This window comes from Notolabrus celidotus, chromosome 14, assembly GCF_009762535.1.
Source record: "Notolabrus celidotus isolate fNotCel1 chromosome 14, fNotCel1.pri, whole genome shotgun sequence".
Taxonomy (NCBI): Eukaryota; Metazoa; Chordata; class Actinopteri; order Labriformes; family Labridae; genus Notolabrus; species Notolabrus celidotus.
This window is the reverse complement of record NC_048285.1, coordinates 25,813,680-25,828,513: the sequence shown is the minus strand read 5'-3', so window position 1 is coordinate 25,828,513 and position 14,834 is coordinate 25,813,680. Positions and strand designations below refer to the sequence as shown.

At 40.9% G+C, this 14,834-nt stretch overlaps 1 protein-coding gene across 1 annotated transcript in view; it reads right to left on the bottom strand.

The window, feature by feature from the left end:
* b3glcta (beta 3-glucosyltransferase a) overlaps positions 1–14,834 on the bottom strand; it is a 78,786-nt gene that overhangs the window by 51,809 nt on the left and 12,143 nt on the right. The gene's annotated exons all lie outside the window — the stretch shown is intronic.

The following is a 14,834-nucleotide window of genomic DNA, read 5'->3' as shown; positions in this document are numbered from 1 at the left end:
TTTATGTATCCTCTCCATATCTGCACATTCGTATGGATTTCCATAACAAAGAACTAACTATTAATTTGGTACAATTCCTGGATGTGAATAGTTTCCTGTCAGTGTCACAACTACACATCAATTATTTTTATTGTAGGGCATGTTTCCTGCACTTCCGATCTTCCCTTTTGTATTCAGAAAATCCTGAATCTAGCATTCTGACAACAGCACTTCTTCAGATGCAGAAATAATAGCGCAAAGTTCTCCCCAATTATACCGATATGCACAGCGTTCGCTCGTAGAAATGTGAAGCTCTCTGTCTTCTCCAATTTTTCAGGTGATCAGAGTTGGAGGCAAATATATGCACAGGCAGACAAGATCATATCAGGGTGATTAAATTCAGTGGGTACAAGACATCAGCTTAATTGGACTCAGTAGCATTAGTCATGCCCAAAAGGTTTCTGTCTCATCTTATCACACACGACTCCTGAAATCATTTCTGCAGCTGAAGAGAGAACGCACCTCCAGGAGAAGACACATGCGTCTCTCTCAGCCCAGGAGAATCTCTCTATATCAGATAATTACACATGTGGAATCTGTGAAAAGATGATATAAAAATAGTTTGGTATAGTGGGGAAAATGATGAAAAAGGAGGACACAAATGATTATGAAACAAATGAAAGAGCCTCCTGCAGATGAAAACAGAAGCTGTGTCAGACGATTGGCAGGTGCAAAGTTTTTTCGCTCCGTCTCTTCCAGCAGAACTCAACCCTCAGCAGACAGGAAACAGAAAATCACTGAGCTGACGCTGTCAAACAAAATAAATCAAAAGCTCCAGTGTAATGAGCTAAATGGACGGTGAAATGTTGCTCATTATATTGATTGTGTGTGAGCAACTGTTTGCAGCGTGTGTATGCGTGTCTGCTACAGGGTTTTACATGACCCCCAATAAGACCTCATGTTTTCTGACTGAATGAGGCTGTAATGAGAAATCTGTAAATGTATTTCAACAGTAGATTCTGCAGCGCTGTAGAGCATTAATTTGTAATGTTCGGTGTGTTTCAGGAGCTCCTTTGTAAGAGTTGTTATTGTACAGGCTCCCTTCATTCATTTTAATTAGATTACTACTTTCACACAGCAGGGGCAACAACACAGCTGCCTCCTGCAGGAAACACAAGGTCACTGGCAAAAATAGTCCAATCAGACTCAAGCTTTTTAGCAACATAATCCATCACCTAAACTCTGGCTCAGGCAGTACGGCCTAACTCTGCAGGTTGAGATCTAGCTCAAACAGGTCCTGGCTCTGCCTAACATCTCTCTATACAATCTTCCATCATGAATACAGTGGAGTGGGAGGAGGTAGAGCGTACAGTCGAACCCAGCAGGAGTGAGCTCTAGCCAAAATAGCCTTCTCACCCTGGATCTGCCTTCCTGGTCCAATTTCTAACATTTCTCTAAAGCAGGGGTTCTCAAACTTTTTGGAGCCAGGGACCCCTTACAGGTGAGAAAATTGTCCAAGGACCCCCTCAGAAATGTAACACAGATTAAGCACAATAGTGATGTGTCATGATCAAAAGCTGTGGCTCTGAGAGCCGATGCTTTATAGTGAATCAGAAGAGCCGGCTCGCATCGAGAGAGAGCCGGCTCCCAGTTTTTTCCTTTTGCTGTCTAGCTCTCACAGTGCTCAGCCCCAGCTCTGCTCACAGCAGAACTTTGTTTTGATTGGTCAGCATGGCGGCCATGCGGCAAATCACGTAAGGATACAGGATACAGGTGATGGAGGGGAGGCTGTGTATCGTGGCTTCATCTGTTCTGAGAGGGTTAGGGTTCTTCTCAAAGACAGGGCAAATTCTCACTGAGAGGAGAATTCGGATCAGCCCATCCAAGCTGAGGCATCTGATTTTTCTCAATGCCAACCTGAGGACATTAATAATGTTTGCTCGAGTTTGGTTCCTGTTCTGCTTACTTGAGTTGGTTCTGGTTCGGTTTGCTTAAGTTGGTTCTGGTTCTGTTTTCTTTAATTTGGTTCTGGTTATGTTTGCTTCAGTTCGGTTCCTGTTTCTGTTTACTTGAGTTGGTTCTGGTTCTGTTTGCTTGAATTGGTTCTGGTTCTGGTTGTTTGAGTTTGGTTCTGGTTCTGTTTGCTTGAATTTGGTTCTGGTTCTGTTTGCTTGAGTTTGGTTCTGGTTCGGTTCTGGTTTGGTTTGCTTCAGTTTGGTTCTGGTTCTGTTTGCTTGAGTTCGGTTCTGGTTCGGTCCTAGTTCGGCTCTGGTTCTTGTTTGGTTCTGGTTCTGTTTGCTTGAGATCGGTTCTGGTTCATTTTGCTTGAGTTCGGTTCTGGTTCGGTTCTGGTTTGGTTCTGGTTCGGTTCTGGTTCGGTTCTGGTTCGGTTCTTGTTCGGTTCTGGTTCGGTTTGCTTAAGTTTGGTTCTGGTTCTGTTTGCTTGAGTTCGGTTCTGGTTCGCTCCTAGTTCGGTTCTGGTTCTGGTTCGGTTCTGGTTCAGTTTGGTCAAGTTTGGTTCTGGTTCTGTTTGCTTGAGTTCGGTTCTGGTTCGGTTCTGGTTCGGTTCTTGTTCGGTTCTGGTTCGGTTTGCTTAAGTTTGGTTCTGGTTCTGTTTGCTTGAGTTCGGTTCTGGTTCGGTCCTGGTTCGGTTCTGGTTCGGTTCTGGTTCGGTTTGCTTAAGTTTGGTTCTGGTTCTGTTTGCTTGAGTTCGGTTCTGGATCGGTCCTGGTTCGGTTCCGGTTCGGTTCTGGTTCGGTTCTTTTTCGGTTCTGGTTCGGTTTGCTTAAGTTTGGTTCTGGTTCTGTTTGCTTGAGTTCGGTTCTGGTTCTGTTTGCTTGAGTTTGGTTCTGGTTCTGTTTGCTGCAGTTCGGTTCTAGTTCGGTTCATGTTCTGCTCTGGTTCTGTTTGCTTGAGTTTGGTTCTGGTTATTTTTGCTTGACTTGGTTCTGGTTCTATTTGCTTGAGTTTGGTTCTGGTTCTGTTCCCTTAAGTTTAGTTCTGGTTCTATTTGCTTGAGTTTGGTTCTGGTTCTGTTCCCTTAAGTTTAGTTCTGGTTCTGTTCGCTTAAGTTTAGTTCTGGTTCTAACCCTAACCCTAACCCTAATCCTAACCCAAACCCTAACCCTAATCCTGGTTCCCAAACCCTAACCCAAATCCAAACCCAAATCCAAACCCTAATACTAACCCAAACCCTAACCCTAATCCTGGTTCCCAAACCCTAACCCAAATCCAAACCCAAATCCTAATCCTAACCCTAATCCTAACCCTAATCCTAACCCTAACCCTAATCCTAACCCTAACCTGAACCCTAACCCTAATCCTAATCCTAACCCTAACCCTAACCCTAACCCTAATCCTAACCCTAACCCTAACCCTAATCCTAACCCTAACCCGAACCCTAACCCTAATCCTAACCCTAACCTGAACCCTAACCCTAATCCTAATCCTAACCCTAACCCTAACCCTAACCCTAATCCTAACCCTAACCCTAATCCTAACCCTAACCCTAATCCTAACCCTAACCCTAATCCTAACCCTAATCCTAACCCTAACCCTAACCCTAACCCTAATCCTAACCCTAACCCTAACCCTAATCCTAACCCTAACCCGAACCCTAACCCTAATCTCAACCCTAACCCTAATCCTAACACTAATCCTAACCTTAACCCTAACCCTAATCTCAACCCTAACCCTAATCCTAACACTAATCCTAACCCTAACCCTAATCCTAACACTAACCCTAACCCTAACCCTAATCCTAACCCTAATCCTAATCCTAACCCTAATCCTAACCCTAACCCTAACCCTAATCCTAACCCTAACCCTAATCTCAACCCTAACCCTAATCCTAACCCTAACCTGAACCCTAACCCTAATCTCAACCCTAACCCTAATCCTAACACTAATCCTAACCCTAATCCTAACCCTAACCCTAATCTCAACCCTAACCCTAATCCTAACCCTAATCCTAACCCTAACCCTAACCCTAATCCTAACCCTAACCCTAATCCTAACCCTAATCCTAACCCTAATCCTAACCCTAACCCTAACCCTAACCCTAATCCTAACCCTAACCCTTATCCTTACCCTTACTGTAACACTAACCCTAATCTTAACCCTAACCATAATCCTAACCCTAATCCTAACCGTAACCCTAACTCAAACCATAATCATAACCCTAACCCTAATCCTAATCATAACCCTAACCCTAATCCTAACCCTAACCCTAATCCTAACCCTAACCCTAATCCTAACCCTAACCCTAAACCTAACCCTAACCCTAATCCTTACCCTTACCGTAACACTAACTGTAACCCTAATCTTAACCCTAACCATAATCCTAACCCTAACCCTAATCCTAACCGTAACCCTAACTCAAACCATAATCCTAACCCTAACCCTAATCCTAACCCGAACCCTAACCCTAATCTCAACCCTAACCCTAATCATAACCCTAACCCTAATCATAACCTTAATCCTGTCCCTAACCCTAACCTTAACTCTAATCACAACCCTAACCCTAATCACAACCCTAACACTAACTGTAACCCTAATGGTTTTGTAACTGAATAAATGCACAAAATTGGGCAACTTTTAAAGTTAAGGTAAAACATACGGTTACAAAAGATCCTAAATTAAGAGCCGTTCGGGAGTCGAAAGAGCCGGCTCTTCTATGGGAACCGAGTCAAAAGAGCTGACTCTCTGAAAAGAGACGAACTTCCCATCACTAAAGCACATGCTTACCACCATTTGCACTCTTAGTTGCCCTTGTAACTATTTGTATTGTAAAACGTATCAATGGAAATACTTCAGACCTGTACCATAGTGATAAACAGATAACACTTCAATTTGAATCAAGTAAATACCACTTGTATACTTTAAAACAGAGGGTCATTTCATTCCTTGTGGACTCAACAGGACAGCACTTATCAAGTTATTGATCTTAAACCACCAAATGGTTTCATAACAATGGTGTATATGCTGTTTTGTAATGACACAGCACAATTTTATAATTGATTAGAAATGTATTCAAATTGTTTCACGGACCCCCACACTATGGTTCCTGGACCCCCAGGGGTCCCAGGACCCCACTTTGAGAACAACTGCTCTAAAGAGTCTTCACCCTGAGTTCTCTCTCTTCCCTATCCTCTACTCCCATGAAAATGGGAGATTAAGAGTAGTTAGAGAGTACATCCTAACCCAGCAGGGGTGAGCTTTTGCTGAAATAGCCTTTTTGCCTTCCCTGTCCTAAAATCTCTCCTCTGTGGGTATGATGGGCTGTGAGAGCTATAGTGTGGAAGAAGGGGGATCTGGGAGGTCTGAGTTAACTGTTGAGCCTTTTGAGGTGTTGTGGGCATAACTTGACAAAACACCAGTGAAGGGAGGAACCCACTTCATTACCCTATCCATGTGTCGGCTGTTGCTGCCCATGTAGTTTCACAATGGCAGCGTTTGGGGGGTATATGGTCATGTTGGCATAAGGTCCATTTGCTATAGGTTATTCAATTGTTAGTGATGCAAAAGCACTGGAATGAGGTTGAAATGTTGGTGGTCCTCACTGAGCGCTTCTTTGTTTTATTAAGGCACAAATATGTTGTGTTTATTTCAAACTAAATGCTGGTGCACTTTCTTTGTACTATGACATTTTCAAATCTAAACACCTCCTCATGCTGCAAGAATTCTGTAACGAAATTCAATACTGTGTTCCTCATGACAATTTTCTATTTACAAGCATTATTTGATACAAAAAATCTGTTGCCAACCTCCAATGTACTTAAAGTGAGACTGAAACATCTTAAAGTATTCATCCTGTTATAGATTGAAGTGAATCTCCTGTCTGCCAACAAGGGAGTTCACACACAATAGGTAATATTATATTTATCTGTATTATATATATAAATATTGTATAAAAAATTCCTAAGCAGATGCTTTATTTAAGATAAGAATTTTCTTCTTTAAAAAGAATAAAGTTAGATTCAAACATCCACACTTGTGTGTGGAAACGAAGTGAAGCCTGAACTAACATCATAAAACCATTTCTTCTGGTGCTTCTCTGTAAAACCTGAACCTGCTCCACTCGAAAAACTCCTCCATTTGATTGGCACCAGGGCTGCAAATCTTTCTCTGGTAATGATCCTATACTCTGTGGTTGAGTGCGCTCAGATCAGGTCTAACATCATCTTGGTTATTACTGAGAGCTGAATTATTTTCACCTCACAGAACTCGGCTGGTTTTTGGCCTTCTAGGCTTCTGCACACAGGTAACCCTCTCCATAATCCCACCTGACAGCAGGCTGTCAGCCATTTGCAGCTGAAATCATGCACCCATAGGTGTTACAAAGGAAAGCTACGAGTGTACACTGTCCATCTAAAAGGGTTAGTTTCAGAAACCCATGAATGCTTTTGATCTGCGGCACCACTGCACTGATGCAGACAGACGGGTAAAATTGTGCCTCATGTAGTTTAACCTCAGAACAACAGCAGAAACCACAGCTGGCTGAGGTTAAAAACTCACTGAAACGATGCTCAACCTTCTTAATGCCAGCGTTATGTAATGGAGGACACCCGCAAAGACAACACCGTGATCCCTGCTCTCCCTGATTTGGAAGCACTTCACATACATCCACCGCAGAGCTCCTGCCCCCTGCAACAGCTCTGCATCCCCGAGGGCACAGACGCTCCACTGATGTGTGTGACCCGTCTGCTCACATTAGCCGTCTGTTCACTGATGGAAAGAGTGATTCAAGGTTGCAGATTTTCTGAATTTTCACATGTGTGTGATGTTACAGAGGCAGTTTCTCTATAAAAGGACGTTGAGCACCTTAAACACCTGATAATTTGGTCTCGATTACCCGTCTTTCCTCTCGAGTCCCATCAACGAAAGATTCAAATGATTTCTTTGTAAAGTGCAAATTGTGAGCTTCGCTTTGATGATGCTTTTAGACTTATTGACTGGTTTTAAAATTAAAAAGCTCTTTGTAATCCTCCTCTGTGTCAGGATGCCAAAAGAAGTGACAGATTAAAATTTCATTCAGTAGTAATTTTCCTCCTACAAACAAGAGCTCTTGAAGTGTAATGACTTAATGACTTGAAACGTCTGCTGCCTGAGAACGTCAGCAGGCTGCTCTTGTCAGGTTTTGTTGACTTCAATAAGAAGTAAGGAGTAGAAAACCTGTTGTTAACAGTCTGTGGGGTATAAAGGACTTAGAAAGGACAAGTTAACTGTCAACTTGCTCTTACAGACAACAACAGTTTGCCCGTGATGGTGATGTAGCTGACGATTTCTTTAAGAAGAGATTGCAAACAGGGCAACCTAGCATTCCCATCAGTTTAGTTTACCTTTGGAGTGGTGATTGAGCTCTGTAATAAGCCACACGCATATGTTACTTCTTTGTATTACATATGCATTAAAAATGATTAATTGGCAGGTTTACCAGTTATTTCAGAAACAAAATAATTTTGATCTGGGATGCAGGTGAAAAAACAAACTTAAAGGCACCATGAGGAGTTTTTAACTGACTGAGAAACAGACTGAAGCTGATACTGATGCCTCTTTATGACCCTCAAAAGCAAAAAAGATCATCCACAACAACACTGATAGCTTCTCTGTTGTCATTTTTAATGCCTGAATCCGATCAGAGGGGGTAGGTGTCAGAACAGATTATTGAAATCTCGCTTTAGAAACACCCTTTTTTTGGCTGTTTTCATGGTTGATAATCACATTGTGTGATAAATCTGTATGTTAAACACAACAGGATGAGGTTATTGGCTGAAGACACAAATTGTGCATGTACAGGATAAGAGATAAGTGGTAACACTTTGTCCTCAAGGGGGCGCCAGAATTGATGCAAACCAAAAGTTCCTCGCAGCAGCTTTAACAATAAATATCTGCCTCTATTTTAAAAGCATTTTACAGAACTAAAGTGTCACAATCAGAGAGGATGCCTCATTAACATTAGGGCAGATGAGCATGAGTGTCAAATGTTGGATATCACTCACAAACATACAGAGAAGGGATGACGTGTAAACACACTGCCAAGGTTTCTGAAGATGTTGTATTGGTACAGAGTAAAAAAAGATCAAGATGGTGAGAAAGAAAGGACACGACTGCAACCTATAATGAAAAACCTGGAATAAAAGGGAACCAAGGTTTTCATGGTCACTGTAAACATCATATCAGACATTTCAAAGAAACTGGAATAGGGCTGAACGATTTTGGAAAATAATCTAATTGCGATTATTGTCCTTAATATTGCGATTGCGATTTAGTATACGATTATTTTTTCAAGGTCCTCTTCATGTATTTTTCAACAAGCACAAGTAATAAATCAATCTGTATTATAATAAACAATATCAGATTTATTATACACAAACTGTTCTTTCTCATAGGCTAGACTTCTGTTAAGATAAAGGCAAATGAAGCATGAATTAATATGAAAGATGGTTTATTTATCTACTTCAATTACAGTTGTAAACTTACTGAATCCTTTGACTTGCAGTCTTGTAAGCGTTCAGCACAACTAATTAACAAAATTCTGCCAAACAAGTGTTTTCAGTTTAAAGCATGTTTAGATGTGAACCAGCTGACTGAAGGTGTTGCTCACAGCGGAGACGCTCAGCTGGGGGCTGCGGCTGAGTGACAGGTCACTTTTTTTCTCCGCTGCCGGACTGATTCTGACCCGGTTGCGCTCCTGACTGACACCTGACCACGTAAAAATGCTTATTTTTCTCAATAAGAACCAGTAGACAGAAAACTGGACACTGTGAGTCTTAAATATGATTCTGTTCAGTTGTCCTGTTGCAGTAAATCCACATGTTGTCTGGGTCTTCACTGATTCTGCGTCTGCGGAGATTATTTATAAGCCTGCTCCACATGTTGATATTCAGCGTGTTGATTACTTTGTTCGTCCCAATATGATCGGTTCTTCTGCTGAGGCCATTTTTAACAAAACAACAAATCAAAACTTAGCGTGGCTTAAGTTGTTTTCTTCATCCCCCGCTCACACGTGTCTCGTTCTTCTGAGTTTTTTTGCCGTCGGCAAATCAGCTGAAAGGCGCATTACGGCCACCTACTGCATGCATGTCACGTAAGGCTGCGTCTGTGTACATGAAACTTTTTTTTTTTTTTTTTTAATCGCAGCCTTTGCGATTTGATAATTGCATTCTATTACATTGCGATGTCGGTTTGAATTTGATTAATCGTTCAGCCCTAAACTGGAACCAATGTCAGCAAATGTAGCTCTAGCGAAAGTTCACACAGGTAGACTATAAAAGCAATCACAGCAGTTGTTTAACTCTCTTTTCCCTCGTTCAATAGCTCACCCGCTCCAGCTGCATGCTCCAGAGCTGTCATTGGTTAATCAGTAATGGCTGTCATCCAATAGCTCAGTGGCACGCCCTTATCGCCAGCCCATCAACTTTCTGCTGTCTTTTTAAACGTGTTTCTCTTTCCAGCTTGATCCTTCTTGCATTGATGATGCGCAGCCCTCCACCTCCCCATCTCCACCTGGTCTCCGCAAAGTCTTCAATTCCTGGAATTCATCAACCACCACCACCAGTGTCTGGACTCTAGGGGGATTTCTTCTACTGCCAAATTCACACAACCAACGCTCACAACATTATCCCCATAGAGTCCTTACACCAAAGATTTCTGTCAAGTTTTATTATTCATTAAGTTGTAATAAATAACATTTAATCCTCAAATTGTGTCTCTCCTGATTGAACTACCTGTAAGCAACAGACATGATCCTGCCCCCAGTAACATACCGGTGTGTTAAAGAGACTCCAGAAGTTTCCACGACAGGTCTGAACGATTTTCTGTCCAAAGGTTTAACAACTTTACAAACAACATTTTCCTCTCAGCTGACCTTCTGGCTCCTCTCTTTGTGTAACAGACCCACAAACACACACTTTAAATAGGTGTGATTACGAACGAGTAGCTTAGCTTCATTAATGATTCAGAATCTAAATAAGAGAGAGCATCTAATGTCCCTGCATTTACATTTCACATTTGCAAAGTAATATAATTAGCAGGGTAAATTACAGCAGGCTGTATATTTAACTCCAGCGAGCCTGGTTTGGTGTGCAGCTTGGTGATTCTGTTTCATTAAAGTAGTTTCTGAACAGGACAGTCTGAAAGAAAACTTTGTGTGTGTGTGTAAAGTAGATCATGATAGTTGGGTCACTTTTTGTATGATAACACCTGCTGCATTGTTTTCCTCTCCCTCTTATAGCAGCTCTCTTTACTTTATCAGGCCTCTGGGTCCACGTGCTTTAAACGCGGTCATGCCGATGTGAGCTTCAATTAGGTTTCTACTTCTCTTTTCTTCAAGTCCACTTATTTCTTCTTTCCCTCGTGTGTTAAGTGAACATTAAAGAAGCGGTTAATATTTTACGTTTTTTAAACATAGTTTTTATTTTTTTCACACTGGAACAGTTCATCGGGGGCACGCACTCAGTCAGAAGACAGATGGACTTAGTCTTGTTTTTCTAAGCACAGGAAAAAAGGCTGCCAACAGAGGCAACCAGACCGAAAATTGTTGACAGTGGTCCAAATCTGGTCGCCCCTGGCAACAGGGGGAACCGTTACTGTCAAGCCCTGCTGTGAAAGTTATTTAAGGTCTCAGCACGCTCTCTGGCCTTTACATGAGATGGCTGATAGATGTTTTTGACAAGATTTCAGAACAGCTATGGAAAAAAACAACTCAGGATGATTTCCTCTCTCCAATCTTATTATCAGTCAAACACATAAAAACATTTACACACACACACACACACACGCACACACACACACACACACACACACACACACACACACACACACACACTCAACAGTTCAACAATGTAGAGGGGTATTCTAAAAAACAGGTTCCTAAAATAAATCAAATTGAAAGTTTAAGTAAAATAAATATTGTTCGTTTTTTGTTAAAGTAGAAGTAAACTTTGTTTCGGCACAGGTAGAAAAAGCTTCATCAGACAAACAGCACATCATAAATTAGCTTTCTTATTAAGCCTCTTTCCAGTTTTGCTGACAGACTAATCTCTATAGATTAGGGGTGAGCCCGACTAAGGATTTGCTTAGTCGAATCTAATTCATCAGATTTTGCCCATAGTCGACGAATAGTCGAATGTTTGTTGTTTTTCCTTATTGACCCAAAGTCTGCATGATAACCGCATGACAATATTACGCATAACCATTTGCAATTAAGAGACTCATAGCTTAAAGTAAAAGGGACAACAGAATATTATAAGCATAAAACTTAGATTTTTTTAATCTATATTGCACACAAAAACAACGAGGTGATGAAGGGGAGAAAACTCAAATAAGGCCGCCATCTTTTAAACATGGAACAACGCGCCACTATAGAGTAAGGAATCAGGAGATATTTAAACAGTGTTCACACAGCAGAGAGCAGCGCTGCCGAAGGTAGTTTGTCCAACTTAAGGCTAAACATTTGTATAATGTTCAAAATCAAACCTGAACCAGCTAAAGGGTTTTTAAATCTCTTAACAGAACCTTTTAAAACAGTCTTTCATCGTGTCTTTGTCCGCTTGAGTCTTTTCAAATTGTACGTGAGGAAAACCATCGTGTTTACGGGCAGAAGTGCGCTCCTTGCTTTGTTGACTGTAAATCCTGTCTTTGAGAATATCCTCTCTGATGGTGTGGAGGTGGATGGGATGCTGTTGATTGTTTTTGAGGCTTCGGACAGCTTTGGGTATCCTTCCTGGTTCTTTTGGCCCCGTACAGTTTTTGTGTGGTCCGGTAATCCTTGATCTCACAGCCCTCTTCATGAAGCTGCTCCTCATCTTCATTACTATTTTTTAGGATCAACTGAAGTTTTATTTCCTGACATTTTGAGCTACTATGAACGTAGAAAGATTTAAAGGCCAGTTGAGGTACGTCTGCTCCACAGGTCCCCGCTAAATGGTCCACCTTTAATTACCAGGGGAGATTTAATTACCACTTTAAGGAGATTTAACACTTCAAGAGCTGTTCTCAGAATTACATTAAATATGTGTATATTTATATCAAAACAGGATATATGAGACACTATTTTTACGGAAAACAGAAAAATAATGTAAAATTAGACATTGAGCACCCCCATGGTTTGAATGGAATGATCCATGTTTCATATGCAAATATTCGACTATGAGATTGGCAGTCAACTAAGGCTCGTTAGAACGAATCGTCGAATATTCGACTATTTGGGGTCACCCCTAATACAGATTATACTTAAAAATGTAGATCTGTGCTCCTTGGTCTGGATTTTAAGCATACGTGTTCTTATTTGCTTTTGTAGTAAGTTTGAAGTCTGAGCAGCAATGACTAATCACGCATCAGTATTGGTCAACTTTCTATTAATCTGCTTACACACAGAACTCTGGAAACAGTGGGTCTTTTCAGTAACGGTCTACTGTGGCTTACCCTCCATGTGGAGAGAGTCGGTGACCGTCATCTGGACAACTGTGAAGTCAACCTTCTTCCCAATGATTGTGGATGCTTGTACTATACTAGATCAAGAGATATAAGGTATTTATTCAGTTTGAACAGTGGTTAACCGAAACTGAAATTACATTTTCTAACATTCTGAGGTAGATTTTTTTTTCTATTTAAGCTGTAGGCCATAATTATCAAAATAAAAAAAAGAGAAATGCTTGAAACATTTGGGTTAACGTGCAGCATGTCTACAATATCTTACATTTTCACTTTCTTAAATTACTGATTGGAAATTAATGAACTTTTTCATGATATTCTTTTTGTTTTTTTTCGCACCTGTGAATGAGTTTGTACCGCTTCATCAGCTGTTAATTTTTGTCCAGTTGTGCGAGACCTTGAGTTGCACATTGCAGCAGAGGTGAAGAAATGATCTGTCATTATTCACTATAATAGGTAATGCCTGAAGTGAGTGGGGGCTGAAGCTTTCTTTTTTGAAAGCCGGGAGATTCATACAGGCTCAAAAGACCACACAAAGTTCTACGCTTTAACCAACTACTGAAGATGAAAAGAATAACATGACTTTATAATCTGCACGATGGCATAAGTAGACCTGTATCATACATGATAGGTAGAGTGAGAGGAGACTGGCCCCTAATAATTAAGATTAAATAAACTTGAAATAATGAAACTCCCTTGACGTGATTCTGAGGTATGCCGTTTACCAGAATGTGACTGAAGTGAGATCAGAGTGACCTTTGACCCTCAAAATCTAATCAGTTCATCACTGAGATGAAGTGGAAGTTATTTCAATATATCCCCTGTTATCCTTCCCTCTGATATCAAGTTAAAACAAATGTGTTTGTCAAATGTTCTTTGACTCTGACCTTTCTCACCAGAGTCCAGTCATCCTATTATTGAGTCATTTGAGATGTTTGTGCTAAAACTGAGGAATTCTCCCCAGGTATTTCAGAGATATTTCTTTTATAAGAGAGAGAATAAAACCCAAAACATAATACATCTGGCCACATGCTGTTACCATGGTGAAGGTTTAACAAAATTACATTTGGCAGAAAGTACTTGTAGACAACATAGAAGGTGTTATTGTCCAATCAAATGTGGTGAATTGATGCAAGTTTTCTGTTCAGCTAGAATTTCTTCCCCTTCAAGACTCATCCTCTTGTGAGGAACTTGAATGTGCTAAAGATTTTTTTAACTTTACACGGAGATAAAGATCTGTACTCAGAAACTGAGTACAAAGATCTGCACTCAGAAACTGAGTACAGAGAATTTCGGTGGCACTCAAGCATTGTTTGTCTCCTCTCTGGATGCCGGTGTATGAGGACACAAATTGGTCTAATTTTGGCACATTTTGGATTAAAATAAATGTTGTTCCTGTCTGTTGAGCACACCTTGTCTTCTGCTGCACACACTGAGGATAAACTTGTGAATGTTTGTGTTATGCAACAATGTGAAGCCACCATTTAGCCTTGAAAACACTTGAATGACTCACACAGATCAAACCTTTCAACTACTCCTGCTGTACTCATTGTATTCTTGTGAATGTCTTTCAACTGGTTGTTGCTTTCAGGAACTTTTCGAGGAACACTGAGGTGAAATATTCCTTTCAGAATAAAAATTTGGCCTTGCAGGTCTTTCTAAAGTGTCCTGGGCGGTGAGAGGATGAGTCTATCTGTCTGATTGAAGTTATTTGTTGGCTTTATAAGACCCTGATCAGGAAGTTATTAAATAATTTCCCACACTCTGTAGTCCTCGTGCATCCACTCTCTCCTCCGAGTCCACTGAGTGCATGAGATCAAGGAGCTTCTGCTTACATTAGCAAACTTGTACTACACTTGTTGTTGGGGCTGTTTATGAGCCCTGAAGCGGCACATAATCACAGCTCCCGTGCTCACCTTCGCTGACTTCTCCAAGTCATTCCAAGTTCAAACTGATGCCAGTCAATAAAGGCTTCAGGCCGTTCTCAGAGGAGGAGGGAGAGGCTAAGACTGCTTCCACATGCAAACCCGACCACTGAAAATTACCCTTTAATGTTTACAGCTACAATGTTTCCTACTTTACATATCACAAGATTTTGCAGCAATGTTTCTTGCTGCAATATTGATCAAAGTGGAGCTATACGTTTTTTCAAATCAAAGCCTGAAAATCAAAGCAAGACAAAAACCTCTGCTTCCCTCCACAGGTAGCAGAATCACAATACAAATGTATTAATCAGCTTTATTATATAAGTGCTGCTGCAACTTTGATTGCTGATTTTTGGAGCTTGGTTTGTTTCACACATACAAAACACACTACAGGAGAGCCCCTGCAGATTAAACCAGATTATTATGGTTGGGTTTAGCCCAGCTGTTTGAAGTCAGACCGGGAATCCCTTTTTATCCACATCCAGATCTTCTTCT